Here is a 14,154-nt window from a genome sequence, read left to right on the forward strand (position 1 = left end):
GTATGTGGTACTTTCACATGGCTACACATGCCTTTGTATATAGAAACCACCAAACACACAAGTTCTTGATATATTTTAGTTTAAATGTAACTTTCTCAGTCAAGTATATGCAAACAATGCAATCTGAGATTGCTTAACGATGTCTCACATATTTATGGCTGCAAAATCCACAGACAGGGATGCAGAGGTCAGACGGAGTCCAGGAAGGAGACACAGGCCAACAGGGACAGAGATTCTGGAGGACTAAGGCATTCTGTACACCTGTGCCTTCTCTCTAAGAATTTTCACCTGCCATGGGGGTAAGGCACTTGGGAGAAGAAATAAAACAGCTCACTCTTCCCTAACTTCTAAGGCAGAATCTTTAACCAAAAGAAAGTTAATTTTTAAAAATGAGAGAAAGGGAAGGAAAAAGGCAAAGCCTGGGTGAGGCAGGAGATTAGGAGCAGCTCTGGGGCCACCAAAGACAACTGAAGATCTTCTGTGGAATTCTAAAGCCAGAATGATTTCACACCTCACTTATGACAAATAGTGGGAAAGAAATGAACTAGGAATGAGAAAGAGAATACAGAATGGAGGGGTGAGGAGGCAGTGAGCTTGGCTGTGGATGTGTAAGAAAAAGATCAACTTTGGTCTATTGTGATTTTGAAAGAAAAGATTCCTTGATCAGGAGATATGACTGAACTTTGAGCTGAGAGAAATAAGAAGACACCTGAAGTTCTAAGTGAGAAAGAGTGAAAGTGATTTATAGCATGACAAGGGGGAATCATGAATGGCTGGGGAAATAAGTTCTCAAAATTCGTTCTGCATTAGAATCAACTCAAATGCTTGTTAAAAATGCTAACTCACACACTCAAAATTTCTGATCCAGGGAATTTAGGTTGAGGCCCAGGAATCTGCATTCAACAGGCAGCCCTGTTGATTCTAATGTAACTGATCCTTGAGATACACTTTGACATAGGCTGTCCTAGAGGGTGAGGAAGAGTGTGAGGAGAGTGTTCTGGAGTGGGCGTGCAATAGGCCACATCTGCAGCTTTGAGTTAATTACTGAATTTTTCAATGCAATATGCTTGAACTTACTGCAGACTTCCTTATATATTTTTTCTATATGTTACTATATTATATTCTAAGATTCCATATATCCTGAAGAAAAACTGCAAAGACCTATACAAAGTAATCAGAACAACTAATGCTTATGTACTGTTGTTGTAGACACTTTATATAATAATAACACATTTAATCTTCACAACATGCCTGTGAAGAAGGTACTAGTAGCGTTAATCCCATTTATAGCTGAGGAAACTGAGGCACAGAGTAGTTAACACATGCAGTGCTACTTAGCTAAGCAAATGACCAGGCAGGATTGAACCCAGCAGTTCACTTGCAAACTCTATCCCATAACCACACTATATTGCCTCTTACATTCTATTCCTACAAATCACATGTCTCCATCTTGAAAAATTTGATAGATTGTTTATGCTACCTGTTTCCAAACATTCAAATATTTTAAACTCATGCACGATAACCAAAACTACCATAAAGCTGTATAATTACATGTCTCCTAAAAGTCTGCATGTTATTATTCTAATAAACATTACATTTATTTAACAGAAACTACAGTTCTCTCTCTACTTTAAATATTTAATAGCATCTTTTAATGTCAGGACCAATGAGCTCAAATGGTGCATTCTTGCAGTTTCCCAGGCAATTAGAGCTCCAAGATCTTGTGGCTAAGTCAGTAAATTCATTTTAAATTGGTGCACATCAGTGAATTTTGAGATTATGTGAAATGAACAAACAAGCATGATTGGAAATGCCTCAAATTCTGTGACATCATTGATAATTGAATCTCCCCTGCTTTCATCTTTTCAACTTGCAAGAAAAGTTGTTGAGGCAAAGTTGGCATTCAATAGAAACTAAAAGATGAAGAAAAAGCTTTGAAAGAGAAGTTCCCATTAGAAGACAGGCATAATTACACAAATGCTGAAGTTACTTTTTTAGAGTAACTAGGTACATTTTCCTACCTCATACTAAAAATCTAGTCTTTGGAACTCCCTTTATTAAACTCAGAAGACTAGGTATTAGCAACTGACACAACATGTAAGTCTTATATCTATTTCAGGTCACTTTTCTCTTACTAGATTTAAGAAAAGTTTTACATGACCCATCAGACCACCTATTTTAAACTTCTCTGTAAAGTGAATTCCAAACAACATGTATTTACAGATGTCTAATTCATATTCTGTCACAACTCTAGAAGAATAACTTTAGCATTATTAAGACACTCCTCTGCTCTGCAGTGTCATGTGTTCCAATATTCAAATCTTCTCCTTTTCAACTATCATCCATGTTCTCCTCACACCTTGCTCAGGATGACTCACAGGAAATGAAAGCTGTTCCTGCCAATAGATCTCTTATCTCTGAATAGATTTCTTATCATGTTAAGACAATATGAGATTTCTGTTACTTTCTTGCTTATTTCCTAAATTTTACTGTGAAGTTTTGACAGAGTCCTGATAACATACAGGCATGAAGTGTTTGGTTTTTAGATTCCGGTAATCACATTCGGCCTAGACAAGTCATCTAATTCTACAAAAAAATATTTCAAAATTAAAATCAGGAACGTATCAGAACAGTTCCTACAATGCAAATTGGTTGTTTTCAGAAGAGCAGATTAAAACGTGGTATGACATTTCTATAGCGAGCACCTGCTCCTATACACTGTGCAGCACCCTGGGCTCATCACTGAGGATATAAACATCCATAAGATATGGTTCTTGGCTCCATGATACTTATGGCAACGGGCAAATGATTCAGATCAGCCCAACCCAAGCCAAAAGGACAATTCTGAGATTCCTGCTTCAGCATAAAGATGCAGATTCCCTCTACTGCTGAATTCGGGATCATTTTGATTGCGGACAGTTTCCTCCAAAGCCTGGAAATGAAGCCAAAACAGCCAGAGACAGAGCCAAGAGGTGGAGAGGAGCCAAGTCTTCATAATCAAGCTCAGCTTCCTGAATCTAGCTTTACCATGGCCTTTTAAGTTACTGAGGCAATAAATTATATTTTTTTCGACAGCCAGCTTAGGCTGATTTTCTGTCACTTTCAACATCAATATTTATCCGTTAATCTCCAATCTGTGACACTATGAACCCATGTCAGTATATACCATGTGGAAGATTCCTCCTCCTCCACTCCAACATTCAACAGTCTTCGTCTTTCTAAACTTTTGTGAAAGAATATCACACTAGCTATCTGTCCTGTTCCCATGCAATTATTACCAGCATCTATAATATTTTCCCCTTCCACCTCAAAACTGACAATGACTAAATTTAGGACATGCAGACAAACCAAAGATGTCTTCACAATAAAACAAAGTGGGACAAAAGTAAACCACATTGACTCCGTGTTCTAGGAAAGTTGATGCATTCTGATTGTCACAAGGAACCCCAATATTATCCTTCTTTAAATGGCATTAATTCCTTTCTCTTGCTTTTTTCCTGAATGCCTAGCTCTTCTTTCTCTTTGGAAAACCTACTGGTATTCACTAACTTTATTTTCCACTTGGGTTACTTAGCACACAACATATTAAACATCATTTATAAAATAATACTCTCCAACACAATATGTCATACTAACCACAAAATTCTAAATCCTGCTTATCTTCCTTCTATCTCACCTCTCATTACTAGGTACCTTAGGAAAGATAGCAAGTATAGTATATCCTGAGTAAATGGAAATAGCCTTCTATTTTAAGTTTCAATAATTCTGTAGGTACAGAATACAATAAGGAATAGAATAAATTTAAGGAGAATCAGCACCCAACAGATGACATTATAAAGAAAAACATATATAAAAAATTGATTTTGCTGATTTTGCAGTAATTAGCTTTCACACAAAACCTTTGGTCACTTTGAAAGTTAACTCTGTTGGGGCACCTGGGTGACTTGGTGGGTTAAGCCTCTGACTCTTGATTTTTGGCTCAGGCCGAGATCTCGGGGTTGTGAGATGGAGCCCCACCTTGGCCTCTGAGCTTGGGGTGGAGCTTGCTTAAGATTCTCTCTCTCTGGGGCGCCTGGGTGGCACAGCAGTTAAGCGTCTGCCTCCAGCTCAGGGCGTGAACCCGACGTTGTGGGATCGAGCCCCACATCGGGCTCCTCTGCTATGGGCCTGCTTCTTCCTCTCCCACTCCCCCTGCTTGTGTTCCCTCTCTCGCTGGCTGACTCTGTCTCTGTCAAATAAATAAATAAATAATCTTTAAAAAAAAAAAAAAGATTCTCTCTCTCTCCCTCTGCTCCTCCCTCCCCCCCAAAAAATAAATAAATAAATAAATAAATAAATAAATAAATAAATAAATAAATAAAAGATAAAAGTTAACTGTCTTTTTAAGTTTCAGAATAAACAACTACAACCCCTATGAGTGACTGGACATGGTGAAATGACAAACATTATTAGTGCAGAATTGAAGGGATACATTGACCTTTGTTTCAGTTGTTGCCTTGTCAAGCAAGCATCTTCCCACGGTGTGACCACCAGGTAACTGATACTGAAAATATGATCCTAATGGAGAAAGGTTTTCTAGTTTAGAATTACTTCAGTTCTATTACATTTACTAATGGCCATTCTAAAGCTATAGAGTTACTCCTACAGAACAAGAGAAGTTTCATCACTCATATCATAAATTATTCAGCCTCTAAGAATTTTTAACCTGTGTTATTTATATTTGGGTGAGTACTACAAAAAATTGATGTTTTCCTTCTTCCATACCAAAACAGAATTTAAATTTGCAACTTTCAATAAAAAGTAAGCTGGTGATACAAATAGAGGAAAAGCTAGATATTTTTAGATTAAAAAGGGGGTAGTCTCTTATAGTTATTTGACTTTACATAAAGTTTACTACCTCTGTTGCTTAATTTATTTTAAATTTTTAAGGAATATGTTTTATTTTATTCATCTTTAACTAAAATATATATGCTGGCACAATATTAAAAAGTAAGTCTCCCTCACACTAGCCCCCACCAGCCATATGCTTCTCCCACCCAGAGTCAATTACAATTATCAACTTCATCTGTCTCTCACAAGAGAGAATCTATGCATATATTAAGCTGTACATCTCTAGGACAAAATTCCTGACAAATTTTGTTTTCTTCTGCATACAGACTGTAGGAATAAGCACATTTTCTCAAGATGGTGGTTGATAGAGAAATAGATACAACGGTTTGATGTTGACATTCATGATGGAAACACATATAATTATCTCAACTACAATCCATCACCGTTGTAGATCTCATCAATGAAATGACTGTGTTCACGGACTTTCACTACACCCGTCAAATCACCCTCTAGGGAAAGAGACACAAATCTGGCAACTTGCACTTTCCTAGACCACACGGTGTCAAGCCTACATTCATCAGGACTTCTTGACCTCTACACATAGAACACAAGAATCATCCTGGGGTTCCTTTTGATTCTTTCCCTTTGATCTGTTTGCTGATTCCACATTTTCTTCTTTCTTGGTTTACTTGGTTTATTCCCTTGTTTTGATGGAGAACATCCTCCAGTAACTTCCTAAGAAAGGGTGTGTAGACATAAACATTTTAAACCTTATATGTTAGGAATTACTGTGTATTAATCTTCCACTTAACAACACTTTCATTGGGTATAGAATTTTAGGTGAAAATAATTTTCATTATTTTGAAAGCCCTGTTCCATTATTTTCAAACTTCCAGTGCTGCTGCTAAGAAATCCAAAATCATTTTGATTATGAAATATTGTATGTGTTTATTTGCACCGTCCTCCCTCTGGAAGGTTCTTCTCTTTGTCCACAGTGTTATAAAATTTCACAGGACTTTTCCTTGGAATGGGCTTATTTTTGTTCATTTGTCTGAGCACTCAGTCAGCCCCCTTCAGTCTGACACCCAATTTTCAGATCTGGAAATTTTTATTTTACAATGATTTCTCCCCCTTCCATTTTCACTGTTTTGTTTTGTTTTGTTTTTCATCCTACAACTCCTAAAACACTTATTATTTGATCTTGGTATTCTGGGATTGACCCTCTCATTTTCTTATCCTTTATTCTCTCTAATTTCCAAATCTTTGATCTTTGCCCTGAGAATTTAGTTCATCATTCAATTTCAATTCTCCTACTGATTTTTTTTAATGTATGCTATTGTGCTTTCAATTTCCAAGAATTTATAGTACCCTGTTCTTTTTCCATTTATCAAATCCCTTCTTTTATCTCTCAGAAAGTACTATTTTTTTTAAGTTTTCTCTTTATAGTCTCTGTTACCTCTAAGTTGCTTTGTTATTTAATCTGGGATCTATCTTCTATATAAGATTTCTTCAAACATCTGTAATTCTTGATTATCTGCATATGCTTAAAAGTAAGAGACTAAAAAAGGATGACTGAATGTGCTGAATATATGGATCTGTTTATCTGAATATGATTAAGAACCAGAGAACAAAATGAAAATTTTAAGTTTTGAGCATACGTGAGAGAATGTAGCTTGTCAACATTGGGGAAAATGAGTAAACCTTTAATAGAAAGTCTCTATTTTAGTACCTTTAGAAAAGATTTTATTCTCAGGTTGATCAGGTTCCCCAAAGAAGAATTTTCCATTCTACTATCTACAAGATACAGATAGAGCTATGAAGACTTCAGGGACCAAGGGCAGGAAAGTGACTGGAGCTTCAGCAATCAGTAATCACATGGTCATCTAATCTCCTGTTTTCTTTAGGGTTCTTCGCCCTTCAAATATGCTTCAGATCCCCAATCAAGAAACCATGTTTAACAGTTTCCAGAGAACAGACAGTAGAGCTGCAGGGAGGAGGGGTCAGCAACAGTATAGAACAGATGCTAATTCCAGGAATCCAGCTATTCCTGGGACAGCTTTTATCCCATCTAGTTGTTTATCCACCCCACCCCCATAGTTACCGAGGTACTTGGTACTACCACTCCGTATAATTTTTTGAGAATTCTGTGCAAATTTAGCTATTCCTCGGCCTGCTAGCTTATATTGTAAAGCTGCTGTCAGTCTGCTAAGCCAATTATTACTCATCTGTCTGCCTTCTGGCTCAAAAACCACATTGCTATTGTCTCCTCTCCTCTTCTATCCTTGTGGGTTTGTGCAACTTTTTAAAAAAAGCACTTCACTATAAAGTTTTAGATGGTTTAGGAAGACCCAATATTAAAAGTGTACATCTAAAGTTCCTGTATTCTCCAATTTTCTTAAATATTCAAGTATCATTTTAAATCCTGTCATGGCTCTAACATAATATTTTGGCATCTCCCATTAACTGCTTCCAACAGATTATTTTCATCACCTTCATATTTTCAACTAGTTAATTTTTTTTTTCTCTTTCACCTACTTTTGTATTAATCATGCACTGGAAGCCAAAATATCTAGGATCTAGTTCCAAACTGGGTGATGGGTTCATAGAGATTCACTATATTATTTCTTCTACTTTTGTGTATTTTTAAAATTTTCCATAATAAACTTTTATAAGAAAAATCTTTAAAGGCTCCTAACTGCACTTAAAGTGCAGATTCCTTACCATGGACTACAAGACCCAGTATAAACAGACCCTATCTATTCTATCAAGTACTGCTCTCCCCCTCACTCACAGCCACACTGGTGGTGTTCCAGATCCTTGGACGAGTCAAGCCCTTTCTCACTTCTCAGCCATAGCTGGTTGCTCCTCAGGTCTAGGACTCTCTTCCCTCCCACCTTTCCCATGACCCTTTCTCATCTCTTATGTTTTTGCTTAAATGTCATCTTTTCAGAGTGACCTTTCTATCCTCTGTGTGTAAAGACATTTGTCCTCTGATACCCTCCTCTCAGCTTTTTGTTTCTTTCATTGCACTTAATCACAATTTGCACTTATTCTGTCTCTCCCTTTAGAAGAAAGGCAACTTCAGGACAATGACCTCGCCCGTCTTGGATACCTTTTGCATTTTCAACACCTAGCATGGGTACAGAGGTGAGGCTCAACAATATTGATAATTTTTAAGAAAAAGTATCCAAAACTTGGATATAAAAACAAAAAAGCATGTGGCATGTAATTTCAACATCAGACAGGGCACAGACCTATTCAAGATTTAAAGAAATGCACTTTGTTCAACTCGACAATTCTTTACTATAGATAAAAGATTTCAGACTTAGTGAAGTTACATGTAAATTTGGAAATTTTCATGCAGTAAAGATGCAAATAATTTTTGTCCACTGAAACGGATAATCCAGAGATCACAGTTTTTTTCTTGGAGGACAATAGCCAGTTTTAAAACTAACCTAGGAATCTTATCTCAACATTCCTTTATTAATTTTCTTATACGTACTTAGTTCCTCAAAGCTCTTTGAAGCAGTATTAACACTCTCTTGGTTTCCTCAATAATGGGTTGAATAATATCTTTGACATGTGCTCATCCTATATTTTTATGAGAGTCATGTTTACCAACTTTGGCAAAGTGTGCTTTAACACGATCTCTCTTTTTTCTTTTTTCTTTCTTTTTCTTTTCTTTTTTTTTCAGAAGACTAACCATGATAGAACAAATCACTCTGGTACATGCATACAACTCTAGTTCCACAAACTAGATTTGAACCAAAACTTCCAAGAAAAGCAACATGTTAATAAACATAATGAGGTAAGTAAATGCTTGAGACATAAAATCTTTTAAATAATGTATGTGCACTTCTGATTTCTATCATATTTCCAAATGTTCAAGCTTGACGTTTCCCATGAGATCATACAGTCCCATTTGCTTGAGTCACCAACCAGATCACAAAAGCCATTCAAGCTGCTCATATTTGAATTACAAATGCTCACCAAGAAAACAGGAAGAACAATGTGCAGAAGCTTCAACTCTGGAGTATTTGGGGCTCTAGAAGATTACGGATTTCAGCTCTGCTCTCTGTATCCCACTTTGGCAAAGCACAAAATGAAGGACTCACGATGCTAAATCCTTTGAGGTGAATTCAGAAGCAATAAAGTCAGTCAAGATGTGTGCACAGAAATTCCAAATTTGAGTGTGTTAAAGATATCTCTTGTCAAGGAGAAGTAAGACACATTGCCATTTTGCTCCTTTTAAATATAAGGATCCTGTGTCTAAACAAAGATTTCTTGAACCACCATTAGATGGCACCCCTCCATCTTCAAAAACAAACATTTTCTCAAATCATAAAAAAGGTCATAAGAACTTAAAGATAGATTTTTGCCATCTATAGCTCTTTGTAAGAATATAATTTGCAATTCCTCATAAAACCCAAAGACAAAAGTCACAAAAGCAATTTTATTGAAATTAAGATCTGACTGAACACCACTATAATTAGTTCTAGTCTTTCATTCCTCTGAGATTCAGTATTACCTTAAAAAAAAAAAGTTCTCTTAGCCACTTTTTCTGAGTTTCTTTCTATTCTGTACCTATTTATAGAGTATCATTTGTTTTCAATGAAGAACCTAGGCGCTGACATTTCTAAAGGAATTATATGCACTCATGGCAAGTAAGGGAAAGAACAAAGCAAAGAGTTTCATGTTTCATGCTGAAACCAGAGGTTTCACCACGGGAGGTTTAGAGATGTTTTTTAGGCCAAACTGTGTCTACAAAACAATACTAAAAGAATTTTTTTCCAAGATTTAAAACTTGAGGATATCACATTTTTAAAAAATGGATTTCTAGATTATTTTGAAAAAACTGAGTGCACGTTTCTACATGACATCAGTTGGCCCCAGCTGAATAGCAATTGTTAATTATAAAGAGAACTTGAACTCCAGTACCATGCCAACATCTCCTCTAACTAGGATCAAAGAGGAAAGCAAAATATTTCTTATATTCATCCCATTCAAAGCTAGAAAAACACGTACAAGTGTGTGTCCACACATACACCTGCGCACACACACACCTTGTAGGCTGCCCCCCTGTACGGTCTCAGGAATTTGATGTTACAGGGCAAAGCGAAAGCATTCCTAGCAGTTACCTACTTGGAATTCCTGCCATAGAAGCTATGAAGGCTCTAGCTGGACATTGCCAATATCCCTGGGGATGCTGAGTCCCCAGTCACATCTAGCCTCTGCCATCTTCTCATCTTTGCAATAGATGGAGAAGTTAATCAACTTCTCTGGGCCCCAAGATCCCTCAACTGTTAAAGGGAGGAAAAAAGAACAGCTACAGCACTGGGGTATTTGTGACACACTTAGAAATTCATTCCAGTACACCAGGAAGTACCAGATTCCAGGCTCTGGACCTTAAATGTCCAGTGGCCAAGAGACCAAAGGAAATAAGACTGGGCATCCTAGGCTGTCCTATGTGAGGCTCTCCTCCCACCCACCCCCCATCTAATGTAGCAACATTAGAATTAAAGGAGGATGTCTGAGGTAAGAAGGAAACATCCAGAACCTAGGAAAATTTGCAAAGCACTATTAAAAGCCAAGATGGCACAAGGTCTGAGGGGAATGGATTCCAACATTATATTGGAAGAACAAAATGTTGAGACTCCTGATGTTCCTGGAATGCCTGCAAAACTCCAACCAGAGAATCATCTACCCCTATACGTTGTAGCTGGCATGGAAAGTACAGGTAGAAGAGAAATCTGGGAATTTTAGAAATGCCTACCTACCAGGTCACACCTATCACTCCAGAGACAGAGAACAGTACTTCTCAGAGTTAGAAAAATAAGTCTGTATTCTATCTATAATAACTTGAGGTTCCTCCTGAGGAACAAAAGAGTACAAAAAACAAAAGATAGACCAAGACGGCCTGAAGGTGTTTTGAGGTCAAAACTACTGTCACAACCATGCTGTAGCCGAGGATCATCTTCAGGCTTTAACGCCGCACACAAAACTTTTATTTATTTTTTCCACTTAAGTATACTTGACATAGAATATTAGTTTCAGGCATGCAACATAGGGATTCAACAATTACATACATTACGAAACGCTCAACACGATAAGTATAGTCACTATCTGTCACCACAAAAAGTTATCACAATATTATTGATTATATTCCTTATGCTGTACTTTCACATCCGTGTAACTTATTTATTTTATAACTGAAGTTTGTACCTCTTTATCCCCCTCACTTAGTTTGCCTGCCTTGCCACCCTCTTCTCTCTGACAACCACTAGTTTGTCCTATATGTATGAGTCTGCTTCTCTTTGCTATTTGTTCATTTGTTTTGTTCCTGCTAAGTAAAGTCATATGGTATTTATCTTTCTCTGTCCGACTTATCTAACTTAGCATAATATCCTCTAGGTCCATCCATGTTGTTAAGAGCAAAACTTCATTCTTTTTCATAGCTAAGTAATATTCCATTGTAGATCCACTTCTTCATTATCCATTCATCTAATGATGGATCCTTAGGTTGCTTCCATACCTTGGTTATTGTAAATAATGCTGCAATAAACGTAAGGGTGTATACATCTTTTCGAGTATTTTTGTTTTCCTTGGGTAAATACCCATTAATTGAATTACTGGATCAAATGATACTTCTTTTTTTTTTTTAAAGCTTTTTGAAGACCCTCTTATACTGTTTTCCATAGTGGCTATACCTCCATTCCCACCAACACTGCATGTGTTTTCTCCACATCCTCACCAACACATTACTTCCTCTCTTTTTGATATTAGCCATTCTGACTGGTATGAGGTAATATCTCATGGTGGTTTTGATATACATTTCCCTGATGAATAGTGATGTTGAGCTCCTTTTCATATGTCTCTTGGCCATCTGTGTGTCCTCCTTGGAAAAATGTCTATTCATTTTTTAATCAGATAATTTGTTTTTTTTTTTTTTTTAAAGCTTTTATTTATCTGAGAGAGAGAGAGCACAAGCTGTGTGGGAGGGGCAGAGGGAGAAGCAGACTTCCCACTGAGCAGGGAGACTGATGCCAGGCCCAATCCCAGGACCCCAGGACCATGACCTGAGCTGAAGGCACATGCTTAACTGACTGAGCCACCCAGACACCCCAAATTTGTTATTGTTTTTGTCTTTTAGTATTGAGTTGTAAGAGTTCTTTATGTATTTTAGATATTAACCCCTTATCAGATATATCATTTCCAAATATCTTCTCCCATTCAGTATATTGCCTTTCTGTTTTGTTGATGGTTTCCTTCATTGTACAAAAGCTTTTTAGCCTGATGTAGTCCCAAATATTTATTTTTGCTTTTGCTGTCCTTGCCTAGAGAGACAGATCCAGAAAAACAGTGCTAAGACTGATGTCCAAGAGATTACTACCTATATTTTCCTTTAGGGGTTTTATGGTTCCAGGTCTTACATTTAGGTCTTAATCTATTTTGAATTTATTTTTGTGTATGGTGTGAGCAAGTGATCTATGTTCATTCTTTTGCATGTAGCTATCCAATTTTCCCAACACGATTTATTGAAGATACTGTCTTTTCCCCCATCGTACATTCTTGCCTTCTTTTCTCACAGATTAATTGACCACATAAGCATGGATTTATTCCTGGGCTCTCTATTCCATTCAATGATCCATGGGTCTATTTCTGTGCCAGTACCATACTGTTTTGATTATTACAGTTTTGCATTATGTCTTGAAATCTGAGATTTGAAGTTTTGTTTCTCCAGCTTTGTTCTTTCTCAAGATTGCTTTGGCTATTCAGGGTCTTTTGTGGTTCTATACAAATTTCAAGATTTTCTGTTCTAGTTATGTGAAAAATACTATTGGTATTTTTTTTTAAAGATTTTATTTATTCATTTGACAGAGATAGAGACAGCCAGCGAGAGAGGGAACACAAGCAGGGGGAGTGGGAGAGGAAGAAGCAGGCTCCCAGCAGAGGGGCCTGATGTGGGGCTCGATCCCATAACGCCAGGATCATGCCCTGAGCCGAAGGCAGACGCCTAATGACTGAGCCACCCAGGCGCCCCTACTATTGGTATTTTGATAGGGATTACAATAAATATGTAGATTGCTTTGGGTAGTATGGACATTATTTATTCTTCTGTTCCATGAGCATGGTATATCTTTCCATTTATTTGTGCCATCTTTGATTTATTTCATGAATGTCTTACAGTTTTCAGAGTTTAGGTCATTCACCTCTTTGGTTAAATTTATTCCTAAGGATTTTTATTCTTTTTGATGCAATTATAAATGAAGGTTTTTTTTCTTAATTTCTCTTTCTGGTATTTCATTAGTAGCATATAGAAACACAACATTTCTGTATATTGATTTTGTATCCTGCAATTGTATTAAATTCATTTATTCTAATAGATTTTTTGGTGGAGTCTTTAGGGTTTTCTATCTATAGTATCATGTCAATGGCAAATAGTGAGTTTTACGTCTTCCTTGCCAATATGGAGGACTTTTACATCTTTTTCTTATCTGATTGCTACGGCTAGAATTTCCAGTACTATGTTGAATAAAAATAGTGAGAGTGGGCATCCTTGTCTTGTTCCTGATCTTAACAGAAAAGTTTTCAGCTTTCTACCATTGAATACAATGTTATGTGTGGGTTTATCATATACAGACTTTAGTATGTTGAGGTATGTTCTCTCTATACCCACTTTGTTGAGAGTTTTTAATCATGAATAAATGTTGAATTTCATCAAATGCTTTTTCTATGTCTTTTGAGATGATCATATGATTTTTACCTTTCATTCTGTTAATGTGGTGTATCACATTGATTAATTTGTGGATATTAAACTATCCTTGCATCCCTAGAAAAAATTCTCAGTTGATTGTGGTGAATGATCCTTCTAATGTATTGTTGAATTCAGTTTGCAAATATTTTGTTGAGGGCTTTCAGATCTGTGTTCATCAGGAATACTGGTCTGTAATGTTCTTGGTTTTTTGTGTGTGTGTGTTTTGTTTTTGTTTTTGTTTTTGTTTTTGTTTTTTTGGTAGTGTCTTTTCAGGCCTTGGTGTCATGGTAATGCTATTCTCATAGAATGAATTTGGAAACATTCCTTTCTCTAAGATTTTTTGGAATAGTTTGAAAAGGATAGGTATTAACTGTTCTTTAAATGTTTGGCAGAATTCACCCATGAAGCCATCTGGTCCTGTATTTTTGTTTCTTGGGAGTCTTTTGATTACCAATTCAATTTTGTTACTAGTTATTAGTCTGTTCAGATATTCTATTTCTTCCTGATTCAGTATGGGAAGATCATGTCTTTTTTTTTTTTTTTTTTTGTCTTTTTTTTAAGACTCATTT

General features: G+C 36.6%; 1 protein-coding gene across 3 annotated transcripts in view; it reads right to left on the reverse strand.

Moving 5' to 3' along the window:
• ADGRV1 (adhesion G protein-coupled receptor V1) overlaps positions 1-14,154 on the reverse strand; it is a 507,877-nt gene that overhangs the window by 472,371 nt on the left and 21,352 nt on the right. Inside the window, exon 1 of one of the 3 annotated variants that reach the window (XM_045796288.2) lies at positions 8,821-9,306. The exons of the other annotated variants lie outside the window; for them this stretch is intronic. The gene's annotated coding sequence lies outside the window, so the exon portion shown is untranslated. Of the gene's footprint in view, positions 1-8,820; positions 9,307-14,154 lie in introns of those variants that run through there. 3 annotated transcript variants of the gene reach the window in all.

The sequence above is a fragment of the Ursus americanus genome, chromosome 5 (genome assembly GCF_024610735.1).
Source record: "Ursus americanus isolate L20-20 chromosome 5, mUrsAme1.1.p, whole genome shotgun sequence".
NCBI lineage: Eukaryota > Metazoa > Chordata > Mammalia > Carnivora > Ursidae > Ursus > Ursus americanus.